Source organism: Mytilus edulis, chromosome 4 (genome assembly GCF_963676685.1).
Source record: "Mytilus edulis chromosome 4, xbMytEdul2.2, whole genome shotgun sequence".
NCBI lineage: Eukaryota > Metazoa > Mollusca > Bivalvia > Mytilida > Mytilidae > Mytilus > Mytilus edulis.
Window position 1 is genome coordinate 23,177,170 of NC_092347.1, and position 17,645 is coordinate 23,194,814.

General features: G+C 31.6%; 1 protein-coding gene across 2 annotated transcripts in view; it reads left to right on the forward strand.

Moving 5' to 3' along the window:
* Nucleotides 1-403: 403 nt before the first annotated feature.
* The window catches only part of LOC139519245 (zwei Ig domain protein zig-8-like), a 39,001-nt gene continuing 21,759 nt past the window's right edge, over nucleotides 404-17,645 (forward strand). Inside the window, exon 1 of one of the 2 annotated variants that reach the window (XM_071311196.1) lies at nucleotides 404-892. The gene's annotated coding sequence lies outside the window, so the exon portion shown is untranslated. The remainder of the gene's footprint in view (nucleotides 893-17,645) is intronic. The other variant, XM_071311195.1, reaches the window with a different exon arrangement.

Consider the following 17,645-nt stretch of genomic DNA (forward strand, 5'->3'; position numbering starts at 1 on the left):
TGTAATTCAATGTCTGTTGGTGGCTGTAGTTATTTGCAAACCTCTAAAGAATCGTACTCTGTATTCAAAGTCGCTGTGTTTAAGAGCTGTACGTAGTATTTTAAAGTCATTTGTTGATGACAGTACGCAATCACAGAACTTTTAACAGTCATTCTTAGTTTTATAGTAAGTTTGTTTTGATGACAGAACTCGTTAACAGACCTCAGAGCTTTGAACAGTCGTGCTTAGTTTTATAGTGCGTTTGTTTTGATGACAGAACTCGTTAACAGACCTCAGAGCTTTGAACCTTCGTACTTGATATTTCAATGTCGTTTTATTGATGATTGTGAACTACTTTTATAAAGATAAAGCTTTGTACTGATGTAATAGATTCAATAAAACATTTATAGATTCGATTGACTCTTCAGATATCTATAGTGTTAATGATTGCGTTTAAAGGCAAGAGAGTGGTAGTTTAGTATCGTTACAAATCTATTCTACTTTAATCAGTAAAGTGGCAGGGAATTTCACTAGTAATTTATTTATATAACGAACTTTGCTATTGGAAATATTTTTGCAGTAAAAGCAACAGTTAAAGACATAGTTTTTTGCATCTTTTAAACTTGCTAAATTCGATGTGTTATCGTTTTATTCGTAATAATACAAAATACTGAACAGCCTCAGTAAAATTATCTCATGCTATAGAGAAGGTACTTATTACTTTAAGTCTACTATTCCCTTGACAGTTGTGTTTTTGAACGATTCACAAGCGATGATCGGATGTAAGATAATGAAAATGAATTCCAGACATTCTGACAAATTGATTCTGTGCATCAGATCATTGTAACAACTTGTTGGATTATTATATTCTTAAAGGATTTAATAGATTAAAAATTGCTGATATGAAAAGTTGGTAAGTCACTTTTTTTGTTGATTATATTAGATTTACAGGCACATGTACTGATAACTACGTGTGGAATACATGTATATCTATGAAGAAGGTAGGTATACTATTATATGTTTATAATGTTTTAAATTAGCATCATAATTTTAATAATTTTGAACAAATATAATTGATTAAATTCCATGTGGTGAACCAACGTATTATTAAATATAATTGATGTACATAAACTTTCTCTCAACGAATCTAGACGCATCTACCATGTTTAATGTATAAATATTTCGATCTTATTAAATATAATGACTACTCTTTTTTTTTAAACAATCAAATATTATCAATATTATATAGAAATGGTATAACTATTCGGTATTTTTTAAGTGTTGCCTTAGAGAAATACAAATAAAATGGTCAAAGTCTTTTCTTAAAAAGCAAATTTTATGATAAGTTGATTTTTTAAAGCACAATTGCAAATGATATTTACACTTCCGTCAAAATAGTAAATATGTTAGTATCGATTGAGTTTGCCGCTGTTTGAATCTTCGGTTCACGACAATGAGATGAAACATCACAGATTGAAATGTGTAAAGTTAAAAGTAAAAGACTGAATACGGGAAATATTCAAACATTCAAAACCATAACATATATATCAAACATGCTAGACTGCTTATATTGACCTACTCTTCAAATCTTACCATTTGAGTTCGAAATTTGCATAAAGAACGCTACTAAAATTTAAAAATCAATCAATATAATTGGTGAAATTTAATTTTTAGGTTAAATGATATCGAGGGGTCAAGTAAAACTACAGGGTCTATTAAAAACGACTATACAGAATTGAAAAAATAAAAAAGACAAATAAAATGTAATGATAAAAATATATACAGCGCAATATATCATAATTGATCATGGTGAGTGCTAACCTTGATGACTTTCTGCTGAGTGAATGATACCTTAGGGGACAAGACTTAGTGTTCAACCGGTAGTAGTCGGCACAGTGATGATGGTAGACAAAAAGTTTCAAAATTAATATGGAACAATTTTCATTGAAGAAATTCATTGACTAAATTCTCACCAGAAACACCCAGATCTGTATTCAGTACCAAAAACAACAGACATCATTTTCATAATAATTTTTCGGGCACTAATTAGGTGGATATCATTCTAGCTTTTCTCGACATATTTTGCAAAATTATTATTTACATATCATTTTAATAGAAAAACAGATTTAAACCGTTTGGAGGATTTACACCGTCGACTCTCTCAATTATGGTTTTGACATACAGATTTTTTTCAACCAGTAACTTCTGTGTTTTAACTGCCATGTTCATTCTTTTGATAAAACCTTAACATAAATGTGTATCGTAACGAAAATATATAACAAATGTCTATGACAAACAAGTAAATTATATTGTCAACCTACGACATGTAATATAATTGTGGTGCATGTTTAACAGGAACTGTTTTAGTACCCTCAACTTATACTCAGTTTCCATATGTAAATACATATAAGTTAAAACTGACATGTATCTACATATGTAAACTGAAAAACTAAATCTTAAATACAAAGAAAAGAAACTCTTAAACTAGTATATTTTGTACTGATATTTATTAATTCCCCAAGGAAGATCTTAATCTAGAAAAGTGTTTGTTTGATAGTTGTTCACTGGCAATCATGCTATATTTCATTAAAATTTACTTATTATTCAGAACATTACCAGTACAGTTTATGATGAATTATAGCTATCAAGTATCTAACTGGAAGTTCATCTTTAATAACGTGTTCAATAAGACCAATGGGTTAATGACGATTAAATATCATACAATTAGATTCCAACATAATATAAATTGACAGAACACTTCTGTTACTATATGTACTTTTTATTTAGTAGATGTAGATGTCTAGTAAACCTCTCCGGAATGCTGTAAATATATCATTATACGAATCGTTACACATGTAATGTTACAATCGATGTGCATTGTAATTAATATTTTACTGAATGAATAGCACATTTGACTACGGATCAATGTTTATATATATCTTCTAAAAGACAGGAATGTTACATATTTTAAAGTATTAAACGTGTAGCCAAAAGAGGCACAAGTATACTCATAATTTCTATACAAGTCAATACACAGAGGACCCAAAGTCATATGAAAGAAAAGATCTAGGGAGTTATGTCCAATAGAATATTGGAGGCGCTGTGACGGGTTCATCACATTCTTAAACTATCTGCATTTTTGCGCTTGTCTCAACTCTGGTATCTGTAGTCTGTGTGTATGTGTGTTTATTTTCTATTTTGGTTCTTTTATATGTTTTGGAGTTTAATGAGGCGTCTATTTCGCTGTACTAGATACATTATTGTTTAGTGATCAGCTAAAGTCGGTCCGTCACCAGATGCGTGATTTTCTCGCTGCATTAAAGAACCGCTTGGTGTTCGTGAGCTGTTCTCTACTCTTTGGTCGAGTTGCTGTCTCTACATATTCTCTATTTCTATTCTCTATTCCAACCAATGCAAACAAATACACGAACGAAAAAAATCTTTAATAGTCATCACATAAAAGTTGATTAGGTGTATAGGTTGCGGGGAAATTCTGTGGGTGTTTTATTACCATTTTAGCACCCTTAGAAAGATTGATATTTCAAGTGCTATATAAGTTTAGATGCATTGGTCAATATTGACAAAAGAAGCAGCAAGTCTTGTAAACTATAGCTGTGAATCACGTAATAAATATTTCTTTTACAAAATTGTTCTGGGATTAGGGAAATTAGGAAAATAGCATGCTGACAGTGTGTTCATCATTCTTAACTGCTTAATATATCGGATATGTTTTGACAATGATTGTCATACGTTTTAAGCACAACTATTCTACGGGGAGTTTAGAATAATTGTCATACGTGTCTTGTTCGAACCATCAGTGGACCATAATAAATAAAATGTATTTTTCAGCATGAAGGGAACACTAAAGTCAATACAATGATAGGAAATGAACAAAATGTTATTTGGTACTATTGTAACAGTAACTGTAAAATATCAGGTGGAAGACGCATTTTTTACCTTTTTAGTAAGCAGCTAATACATGTATTATAATTATACATGTCTTAGCTGCTTACTAAAAAAAACTCAATGGCGCGTAGCTACGTTTACGTCAAAACGCCCGGGGGTGCACACAAATTTTGGAGAAAAAATATTTTGATCCACATCAATTATAGGAACCATATAAAGCACACAGTCAAGTAATTGTAATTCTTTCTTTGATGAGTAGTAATTGAAGATTAATGTGACGAAACTTACTTCAGTTTTAATCGAATGGTATCATATTTTTAATTTGACAGTTCCTTTTCTGTCAAAATTGGAATCAACGGTGAATATTCTATTCAGATTACTATAGTTTAAGGAAATCTAGTATAGTTATGCCGGAATACAATATGTGCGGCTTGCAATGTTAGGTTATACATTTGTATTTGTCCAACTATAAATTTCGATTTAATATAATTATTCGTTTCAATTATCAATGAAGCTGATTTTTACAAATAATTGAACTTGAATAAACACTTTTTGTAATGAATACTTGCATGTATAATGACTCTCATCGGTTATAATTCGAATCGAGTTACTTCAGGCTTATGTAGTTCAGAGTATTGATAATAGAAATGTTTTTTGCATGCTGACAGTGTGGTCAAGTGTCCGGAAAAGGGATTTTGTATATATATATACCATCATTTAAAAAATTTGTTAAAAAACACATAATTTCCGAACGTAAACTATGCTAATTGATTGCATGCTAAATTGTTTATTAATCTTGGTAAACACAAATAATTTACATGATGTTGTGGTGAACCGGATTTGTGATAATCATTATCTTAACATTTTACAGTGCACACTGTGATGATGAGGCCTCGTTTGAATAACACTTGAGACCCTATTATTTTCTTGCATTTATTGATGATTGCTACACTTATACATAATTAGGGAAAACAGTATTAGTATGATAGTATGTAAACAGTGTCTGAAAAACTTTTTGATATAGTTAGGTTATAAAAAGTACAGCGAACCATTGGACACCTGGAACACTTACATTTTGGTTTGGAATTTTATCATCAAACTAAATAATTCATATATCTCTGAATACATTTTGGCACGTTTTAAGACTTTGTCCTCGCCAAATTGTTTATTTGTCTGTTGAAAGTCAGAATTTAGTAATTCAGTGGTTGTCTTTTGTTGCCGTCTGTCACACATGTTTTTGTCTATCTGAGTTAGCATAAATCAGGCCATTGATATGCTGGTTTAAATTAATTCACAATATGTAATGTCGGGTCCTTTTATAGAGTACTATACGGTATGGATGTTGTTCAAATGTCGAATCCTTCAAGGTTACAAATTCGGTTACATCTGCGTCCATGTGGACACGTCCTTGAACTAATAGCATTCATGTCTTGTTTTGACCGCTATATAAATTTTGCCTTGATTAGGGACTGAAGGGTTGAAGCAGTCCATTCCATTATTCAAAACAAGCTATTTCTTAATGTTCAAGCGTATTTCGATATTTTGGTCCTTCGTTACACCTTTAATATGCGTTGCGGAACATGTTGACTATATACCTTTTGTTCCTCTCGTAATAAGCTTTTGAATGGGGGATAAGGTTTATCTATGATTAGGGGCTAAAGGGTTGCAGCAGTCCATTCCATTATTCATAATATCTATTTCATTATTCAAACTTGGCTAGCTACATGTATTTCTTAATTTTCACGCGTATTTTGGCATTCAGGTACTCCGTAACCCCTCTTATGGTCATTGCGGCACAATCGGCTTGTTTTATCTATTATTTTAGAGGCTGAAGAATAGCAAAGGTCCAGTGAAAATTAAAAAAAGAAAGACCGCGTGGAGTATCTTAATTTTGAAAAAAATATGTTTTGGTATTCAGGTCGTCCATAAAATGAACCAAGGAATTTCTGTTAAAAATAGTTAGGAAAACCCACTAGTTTATCCTCCGAAACTAGGAACTAGATAAATATATCAAATTAAAATTTTGAGTGTTTTTATTTATTTTTTCTGATATTTATTTGAATATTTGTTAGATAACACCAAAAAGACGAATTTAGAAATACGGGGTATAGCTATAGTATCACAGTCATTTTTTTTTATATATATTTATTTCACTATTCACCGCTTCAAGTTGAATAATGAAACATAAACTATTTCATTATTCATTATTCATTTTTTAAACATTGAATAGTGAATAGTGAACTATTTCATTATTGAATTTTGAATAATGAACTATGAATAATGGACGTTGGAATACGTTCACATGTCAATTATTACTAATTGTGTACTCATCAACCACATATATTTTTTAGCTATGTATATTAATAGGTATAATTAAGAACATGTTTATACCAGGGTGTATATGAATGACAGTACAAGCGATACATTAATTAATAATTAAAACTAATATTTTATAGTTCGTTCTTATGTTGTACTGTTATACCACTGTCCCAGGTTAGGGGAGGGTTGGGATCCCGCTAACATGTTTAACCCCGCCACATTATTTATGTATGTGCCTGTCCCAAGTCAGGAGCCTGTAATTCAGTGGTTGTCGTTTGTTTATGTGTTACATATTTTTTTCGTTCATTTTTTTTTACATAAATAAGGCCGTTAGTTTCTCGTTTGAATTGTTTTACATTGTCTTATCGGGGCCTATTATAATAGCTAACTATGCGGTATGTGATTTGCTCATTGTTGAAGGCCGTACGGTGACCTAGCTATAGTTGTTAATCTCTGTGTCATTTTGGTCTTTGTGGATAGTTGTCGCATTGGCAATCATACCACATCTTCTTTTTTAAAATTAAGAAGCATGTACACGCGGGATATTCATTTACAATTTGGATTATTTGCTTTTGATAACATTCATCTCTTTTAACAAAAAAGTAAGACTCAAACGTACACTTTAAACTTCAGAAAGCATTAACTTTAAGAGTCATATCCGGTTTTCCAGAAAGACTAGCCGTTTCCTTCACTTTTTATCTTATTTTATAACCTCGCTGGCTATTGTATGTTATATATAGATGTCTGTCATACAAAGATGTGGTACGGATGTTCATGCGACATTTTTCTGGAAATATTAGGAAATAAAATAATACATGTATATCAAGTCACAAAATACTTAATCAAGCTGTTGTCTGTCGTTCTACTATCACTCTTCGGCTCTTCGCGAACATGTAATATAGCATTCATTTCCCGATGCGCAACGAGGCATCTCTGTTAAAAGAGATAAAAATCCTGACTTATGGGTACGACGTAACTATACATTGCTATAAACACTGTGGATATTACATGTGCCAATCATATTATTTTCCGAATAGCGAGGTGTCTAACTCGTTTCAATAAGTGACGACGTCCAGAATCTTTTTGATCATACGATATACTAAAACATGATTCATATGTCGTCTAGCTGGTTTTGGAATAAGCACACCGTATAAATCAGACCTAAATGGGAGTACTCACAAAAATAGACGAAAATCGCTTTGCATTAATTTTATTTAATTTATGAGCGAACCTAGCAGTAAATTTAATTTAGCGAAATAATATGTGTTGAAATAGAAAACCAAGGCAGTATAAAGATTGGATTGAGTAAACTGAAAATTCTACTGATCAGTTTTCAAGAAAACGCTGGGTTTGAATTTCAGTGTCCTTAAGTTTGATGCTTGAATAAAAGAACGACGAAATAACAATCTAAGATATAAAAAGAAAAAACTCCCTTAAATCTTAGTATGCCCAACGATTTGAAGCACATAGTTTTTACATATTTAATCAAAGTTTCACCTTCTTGTGATGAACTCTGTATAAAACAATGCAACAAATATAATCTATATTCAAAAGCTGTACATGAGAATATTGGCAAGATCGAATTGGTATATACATGCATTTCAATGATTCTATCTTTTATAGAAAATGTTGGTTACTCCATAAAGTTAAAATTTAAAGATATTTCAACTATAAAGGCAACTCGTACAAATTTTACTTCAATATAAGACCTGTACTGTACAAAATTTCAGCAAAAAGCCTGAATTACATCAGCGTATTGAGACAATTGTTTTAATTTGTCACATTTTTCTCTAGAGGCTATTCTAATTCTATTGTCATTCTATTACATTATGATGTTCTAGTCTAATCTCACTGGTAAGACGTTTGCAGCTAGAACTTCTGTGTAGTGCTCTATTGGCGGTTGTCGATTTTCTTTCCGTCTTCATGATGTCTGGTTTGTCTTTAGCTTATTATTTTACATTGACCCTTTGCTTTTCTGAGCCTTTATCTCCCTTGAATGATACATATTGTTCGAACTAATCGGCAAATATACTCTTTCTCGCTGCGTTGAAAACCAATTGGTGACCTTCGGCTGTTGTCTCCTCTATGGTCGGGTTGTTGTCTCTTTAACACATTCCCCATTTCCATTCTCCATTTTGTCTTGCAACATATAAATATTATATCAGATTAATATTCTGTTCTTATGAAAAATACGTGACTATAAATTTGAAGATAACATCGCAATAGTTTCCTTTGTGAGAGAAAGAAATATAAACATTAAATCAGAAAAATATAGAATTAAATTCTACCTTGACAAAATACTGTTAATATACCAATTATCTAAGCAAATATACCACGTCTTATGGGGCAAAATAATAATCATCACGTAAAAATCATGATAAGTTGATTTCTTTCTTACACTTAACATAAAAAAAAATCTAAGATAAATATATTTGGAAAATAAAGTAACATAACTTAGCAAAACGTTCAGAGCATTAAAGTTGAACGTAATGGTACAAATATAACTAATTGTGCTATTATGTGGTCGCATTGTTCAAAAACAATCCCGTCCTCTTTTCCCCGAATGTGACCTACCGAATTATACTTATCACCGGGTTAATGCTTTAATGGGCAACACGGCGGGTGCCACATGTTGTGTAGAATTTGCTTGCCCTTCTGGAGCACCTGAGATCAACACCGGCTAATGGTGGGGTTCACGTGACCTACTCGTTAGCTTTCTATCTTGTGTTTTATGTACTGTATTTTGTCTTTTTTCATCGGTTTTCGTTTTTCGAAATTACTTTATCAGTTTGTTTTTCGGCTAAAGAGTTTGCATATCCCTTTGGTATCTTTCGCCTCTCTTTGTAGTACAATTAATTACGACTAAAAAAAATCTTTTTGGTCGGGCTAATTTTTATTTAATTGAAACATTCCCCATTTTCGTTCTCAATTCATGATTTTGTTTAAATTATTTAGATGCATGATGGTTTCGTACTTTTGTTAGCTTTTAATGATTTTCCTTTTGAAACACACCACACAAACTGCAATTGCATTTGTTCACAATGAGACAATCGGGACTTACCATAGAATGATTTAATGTTTGAACACAGAATCATAATGTATCATTTCAATTCTGTACAAATAAATGCCTTTTTAATTGAGAATCATAATAAATCAATTTATATATTCAGGCAAAGAAGAATAAATTTAAATAGTATATCATCATTGATAATAAAGCCAATCTATTCACTAGTTATTTCCGTATTTACTACGTGAGAATGTTGTCTGGTGGATGTTTTAGCAGTCTGTATTGTAAAAATAGCTTTCGATAAACATTTAAACGTAGTTTTATATTGGAAAATTTCATTTCAATTTTCATAAAAGCAAACAATAAATAGTAAACATATTTATCAGATAGATTTATTGATAGGAAAGCATTAAATAAGTAGATTGACGTACACGTTTACATTATTTTACGATCTTTCAGTATTGTCTTCATCGAATATATTGAGTTTAATCAAGTATGTAATTTCCCTTTTTTCATTTGCGGTTAATATGGTCATTTCTAGACTGTAGACTACGCATGTGTTTGCTTACAGTTCTTTCATGGTGACCTATCACAAAAAAAATGAGTTTTCGTCAATTCTGTCATTAGAGTTACAAGTTGTACGAGTTGTTTCCCTTGGTAGGGCATTCTTTTTCATAGACAATAAAGCTAACGCATAATTCAAATTCATATGTGTAACCGTTTAGTCTTTCAAATAATATTTTCATTTTTGTTTTGTTAACACCTTTTGATATCAACAAGTTTTTGGTTAAAAGTTTCAAACTTAGATATTTCAAATTTCTCCTACTGCTGTTGCCTTTATTTCTCCATCAAAGTCACAATTTGTAAAAGTAAACCATTATAGGTCAAAGTATGGCCTTCAGTTCATTTTTATTCCTTAAAAAAAAACAAATCGTCATTTTAATGATATTAAAAAGATATGTCAAAATAAAAATAATAACAAATACACAAAAGAAGTCAATCCATGGTTAATTAATAGACAGATAGACAAATAAGTTACGAGTTACGATTTTGAAATTTAAAAATCTTGTATTTTTATGAAGTGAAAAAACATAAATAGAATGTGAACAGGTACTGTTTCAGGGATATATGTAATCTCAAGTTACACTATGTATGGGGTACTAATGTTCTCCTCCTGAAAGACTACCACATACCGTTCGATGTACTTCGTCGTCCATTAATTAAAAACAAAAACAGAAAGCCTACGAAATATATGAAGGATATACTCAGCGTTGAAATAAAAAAGGTTATGACTGTTTTCAAATAACGAAAATTTCGAACCTTATTCTGCTTTCACGTATACATTTTTTTTCTATAGAAGTACTTATTTCTTTTGAATTTTTATTTATGCGCAAATATGGTACAGCCTATGAAAATAAATTGCCAACTCATCTGGTGACAAGATATGAGGACTGTTATCGGTTCTAAACTTTAAAAATGAATAACTTCTGTAAATCCTCTTTCTTTCCAGTTGTCTGCTTTCTGCTTTCTTTTTTCTTTTGTTACAACTAGGACAAATCAGCATATCCTTAGTTTTATATTTTGCGATGGCCACAAAAAACTTCTGCCGTTAATTGTTACAATTTGTGGTCAGTATTGTACTTAACAAAAAAATATATAGAAAATGAAACATTTCAAAGCTGATTTGATAATATATTTGCGTGTATTGAAGCAATACGACTCGGTATTGATAGACTATGATAGGGACTTGAAAGAACGCATACTGTTTAACTAATTACTGAACAATAACTTCATCACCTCTAGGTATGCTGCTGCATCGCCATGATTGATTGTCGACAGCTGTAGAAGTATATATCATGCTTGTTTATAACATAAAATACAGCTCACTTTTTATGAAATAAAGGTAGACATTTCGTAGACATACACTAAAATCAATAAATTAAAGAAAGTATAAAACGATGGCTGAAGTGATCCTACAAAAATACTATTTAAAACTGGTATAACAATCTAGTTCTCTGTGCAGAAAGTTTGTAGAAACTACTACAAATTGTTTTACTTCTCGGTGAAAGACAATACTCTGTACAGAAAGTGTTTACAGATAACAACTAGTTGTTTTACTTCCGGGTAGAAACATATTACTTTGTACAGAATATGTGAATATATTACGCTGGTTTTACTTCTTTTTAAAGATGTATTACACTATACAGAAATTTTGTATTCTTATAGTTGTCACTGCTGTTTTTTTTTTTTGTGTTTTTTTTCTATATAATTAACAGAAATCATTTGGTATATTTAAAAATAAGAGAATTGATAATGTTTAAATAGGTATGCTTTGAAAAAAGTCAACTCTTAGAAGAGTGACAAATAAAATTATATATAATATAAAATAAAAAATAAACACGTTAAGTTAAGGTAAAACACTGGACACTTTTAATTTAATCAGACTGCTTCTTATTTTTATATCAACCCAGCCATATTATGCCTGTCCAATAACAGGAGCTTGTACATAGTTCAGTGGTTGATGTTGGTTCATATCCGTCATTTTTGTTTTTCATATTTTTTTGTTTTTATAAATTAGTCTGGTATATTTGAAATTTGAATTGATGCTTTGTTTCAAATTCTGTTAGTGTTGTCTTTTATAGATTACTATATCATGTATAGGGTATGGGTTTTCTCATTACCACATCCAGTCAGATTTAGGACGTTGAATCCGATGCATCGTGTAGAAAGAGTGCTGAACACGTTAAGACCCATTGAAACAACTCTTTGATAGGTCCATAAGTGGGTTTTTTCAAGGATGAACTTATGACCCTATCATATATGATGTGTTTGTTTCATTGACATTTCAAATCCCCTCTCATCATCCTTGTCGTCACCTTAATACAGAACCTTCTTATCCTATTTATTGGTGATTTATTATCGTAAACAACAATCAGGCAATCTCACATACATGTATATGCATTGTCCACTTGTTAATTTTGAAATTCCTTCGTTTGAAATAGTAGTCCTTTTGTATTGAATTAAAATATTGTAAACTTCCTGGTAAATACGGTTGACAATTTCATTCACTGCGTTTGATATCGTATATGGTTACTAAACATATTGATAAATGATCCATTCCCGGAATTCAAAAAATGCAAATTAACTTAATTTAAAATTGATAAAGAGGTATCGTATATATGGAGATCAATCTGATAACAAATTATACGATTGATATAAGAAGAAGATATGCTTTATCTTACTCGCTGGCTTTGTTGTTTTAACGCTCCTTCTTATATTGACGTCAAACAGTTAACATGATATATTGTAATTTTAGACTAGTTGTTATGTCACCAACAATTAACTTGAAAGACTTGAAACAATTGATTGTGGCAGTATGTGATACCATAATTCCTATGAGCTTTTGCTTAATATCAGTAGCATTATTTATTAACTTGCCGAGAAAAGTAGATTTCATTAAAAAAGTTTTATTGAATAGAATCCATTGCATGTAGTGACAATAACAGGGAACAATGAGCAGCATGAGTTCATTAATTCATTGATTGTGATGCATTCTTATTCACAAATAATCCAGAACTAAGTTTATCCAGTAAAAGTAAAAGGTACTCTTAATGGATTTTGTCAGTTTATTTTCGCTCTATGAGTTTAAAATGTCCCTCTGGTATCGTCCGTCCCTCTTTTAATGATAAGAACGTAAACGTTTAAAAATTCTATTGATACAGACTAACTATACATAGAAATGTATATCGGGTATGGGTATTTGTAATTCTAAAAAAATATATAATGATAGGAAATAAGATACATTCGTGTCCTTATTCTGTAACCCTGCATTGAGACGTAATTTCTATCATTTCTGTGATACTAATCTTAACGTGTGACCATAAAGGCATACATTTAAAACATAATGTATGTGAATACCTGTTTTATTTCAGAGGAGAGAAAAAAGATACTGTAAAAAGCTATCAAAGGTACCAGGCGTATAATTTGATACACCAGACGCACGTTTCGTCTACAATTAGACGCATCAGTGACGCTCAGATCAAAATAGTTAGATAGCCAAAACAAGTATAAAGTTGAAGAGCATTTAGGACCTAAAATTCCAAAAAGTTGTGCCAAATACGGCTGAGATAATCTGTTTTGGATCAGAAAATCTTGCGAATTTCAAATAATTCATAATGTTGCAAACAGTAAACAATGTAATAATGTTGTTATGATGTGTAAACATAAAAAGTGACATGTTCATGTAGGAATGGAATCATCCCATCATATGCTAGAATAGTATATATAGAGTATGATCTGTATTCCACATCAAGATTTAAGAATAATGATATCAAAATAGATGATGACATGGCATATGAACTATAAATGCACATCTATAATACTAAAATAATGAGGTCTAATTTGTCAGCCGTCATCAGGTAAAAACGACAAATCAGAGAATTCACTTTTATATATAGCCAATATAGGACAATGGTGTTGATTAAAAATTACACCACTCCAGACTCTTTTGTTTTCCACATAATTAATATTGCCAATAATTAACAAGTTCCGGGTCGAATCCGATACCGATACCAATAGTATATTCACCCGTTACCTTATCTGTACGTTTCGCATCTGACAGGCGCACCATCAAACGGTGTAATTCGGATTTTGCTTTATACACGGGTCATAATTACAGGGTTGACACTACTAAATTCAATCATTGTCAAATTGTTCCCTATTGTAGTATTTTAATCAGTAAGACTTTTTAAGATGACAATACGAATACTAAAATTCTGGACTTAAAATAAGGCGTATAGGTACAGTTTTCAATTTGTTAGCGGGCATGACGTAAAACAGCGAATCAAAGAATTCAACTTTATTTATAACCTAATATAGGACAATGCTGTTGATTAAAAAATACTCCATTCCAGGACCTTTTGTTTTCCAAATAATTAATATTACCAATAATTGATAAGTTTCAGGTCGACGGGTTCAAACAGAAAGATTTTGAAAGCAGAGAAAACTGTGCGTCTCATAATCGGCATGACTTTTTCAGATGACAATCCCAATACTAACATAAGGCTTACGCATAGTAAGATACTTTTATTCAGTCACGGACGCGCGATATCACGGGTGTGTTCTAGTATGTATATCAATAAGACAAGAAACACAACCTAGGTTAGTAATTAAAGAACGAAACGTTATATAAGGTACATGTATCTTATAGGCAAAATAAATAAAATATATCTGAGTAAAACATGTATACAACTATTTTTATATTTTTCAATTTAGTTATTGTTTAGGTCATTATCTAGCACGTGGACTTGTTTTGTTTTTCCATGATCATTAAATTGTCCAAAAGACATCGAAAAACAATTTAACAACAATAACACACAATTTAACAATATCAAAGCACAATCCAACAACCACAAAATGAAATACGTATACAAACACGAAACATAATACAACAACCACAAAACACAATTCAACAACAATAAGACATAAAACAACAACTTCCAAACAAAGTGTAACAATCACAGAACACAATACAATACAACAACCACAATACACAGTTCACAAACCATGAAACTCGTTTCATCAACACGTTTCATCAACCACAAAACACAAATCAACAATCCCCAGACACAATTCACCAACCCTAAAAAATTTGAATATTTATGAATCTATGGACAGCTTTGTTGGTCAATCTCAGCAAAGGTGTATGCATTAAGGTTTTTAAAAACCAAACAAACAAATGCTGTCGGTTTTTGTTCAGGAAATGTACTTAAAACAGATTATTCAGATATATGGTCCTTAAGTGCTTGATCTTGTAAGCCAGAATAAAAAAAGTCCATGCATGTTTAAATATAGTGGTTAACCTTGCTATAAGTTTGAAGAGAGAAAAATGATGCTGAGTATGCGAGACAGCAATCAAATAATAACAATCAAAATACAATATTGTAAGATTGGCGCGACTTATTTAGGAGAACATGTATGTCATGTCCTTCATAAATATAAAGCTACAAACCTTAATATATATATCTGTGTATATTATGATTTCGTCTTGTTGCATTGAACGTTTAATTGTTCGCAAGTAATGCATTATACAATCGATACACTATAAATAAACGATTTAGTTTTATGTCTCGAAAGAGATATTAATTTGCACTACAAAGTAGGCGATAATGAAAATATTTTATTATCTATTATTTACATGCTGTTTTGTAAACAGCCAATATTTTCTGCAGAAAAGCTTATCTAGATCATATCACATTATTCATTACAACCTTATCAATAATGTTGCTATATCGTTTCACTGCTTAGATGCTATCAATGACCTTGGTAAAAATATCAATGAAAGTGGCGATTACCAATACTTAGTTTAATAAACAATTGTTTGTACTTTCCAAATATTTATTGCATATGAATAAAGATACATGTATTTTAAGAAGAAATGACGTGTGTTAATTTGATACAAATACAACAAGTGATTCCCCATAACGTGATATAATCATTAACTCATAATGTAAACTAACTCTAGTTTGAAAGTCAATAGACCATATCTGATGGGACAAGGCCAAATAGTATCCCTAAGAATGAGATTGTCTAATGGTTAAACAACTGCACACTTAAAATTATTGCATACCATAAGTGGTTCTCCATAAAAGAGGGACGAAAGATACCAGAGGGACAGTCAAACTCATAAATCGAAAATAAACTGACAACGCCATGGCTAGAATGAAAAGGACAAACAGACAAACCATAGTACAACATGACACAACATAGAAAACTAAAGAATAGACAACACGAACCCCCAAAAACTAGGGGTGATCTCAGGTGCTCCGGAAGGGTAAGCAGATCCTGCTCCGCATGTGGCACCCGTCGTGTTGCTTATGTGATAACAAATCTGGTAAAGAGTCTAATTCGGTAAGTTACATTATGAAAGGGAAGGGGATTGTAGTTACGACGTAAGGAACATATCCGATATCCTTTGTGAAACGGTTATTCCATAACGGTCAACCAACTCGTGATGGCGTCCGTAAAAATTACGAAGAGCTGAATTCAACTTCACCATTTGGAACTGTTGATTAAATAGCTTCATTGTGAGCAACAACCCTCTATCAAGAAAATCATGATAGAAAATGCAAGCACGGGAATATTGTATAAATTGGGAGATACATACACCGTATGCAGGTGCTGCTGGAATGTTGCTGCTTAGAAATGGAAAGTTCACAATTGGAAAGCTGAAATCATCTCTTTTGTCGTAAAGTTTTGTTTTCAATCGACCCTCATTGTCAATTTCTAGATGTAAGTCAAGATATGAGGCCGACTTAACTGTATCTGCTGTATCCTTTATCTCTAGTTCAATGGGATAGATGCGTTCGAAATAGTCACCAAATTTTGAATTATTTAGTGAAAGAACATCATCTCTATAGCGGAAAGTAAGAAGTTCCTGTATGAAGTCAGCCTCATAATAATCAAGAAACAAGTCGGCATAAACTGTCCCTAGTAATCACAAATTAAAACATGTAAACTACGCAAAATTTTGAAGTCAATCGACCATGATCGACTGAATTGGCGAACCCAAATAATCGCCATTGAAATGAGATGCGCCAATGAATATACATTTGCATCCCAAATATCAATGACATACCACTACTGGTTCCCCATAAACTTATCTAATTGCACACTAATCCATTGTAGATGCCGACGTCTTCATCGGAAAAAGCATTCATGTATCTCGCTATTTGACTAACAAAGAAAGACAGTAAAATCCTTTTAATTAGTGACTCCACTTACGTCCTCCCGAAAATGTATCGATGCTAAAATTAATCAAGTCATGCAGGTGTTAAAAAGGGTCATTTTTATTTGTATCTCTCTATGTTGAGCCATTATTTGATATGAACTATCAAAAATTCAAACCCAAAGATAATTTATCAATTTTGACTGTGTTTAAGTCTTTCCAGATGAATATCATGTTACTGTGTTAACCTGGGTTTTAGGCACACACAATTTAAGTCAATTTATTCCTACGGTAACTCCGTTCCAATTTATTTATTTGTCAGACAGGTCTATCGCTGCTTAAAGATTGACGCATCGCAGTGAATTCTATGGAGTAACATACAATGCAAACCAAAGTTGTTCAAGTATGACATGTAGGAATAAGCTTACGGAACCTGATTTCAATAACGGTATATTGAAAGACAAATGTTGAATTCGATTAGCATTCATATATCATCATACTAAGTTTTTTTGAAATGATGCCACTTGAACAATTTTAAACTTAATTTAATAAAATTATCATGGAATTTCGCTAAAGGTAGCAGGTATAAAGAAAGAGGTTATTCGTTGATTGTTTATGTGAATACTTTACAAAGTTTTGATAAAGAAAAATGTGTGACACTAAAAACTACAATGTTACTGTAGCCTCCATCGTTATCATCTGGTTTTC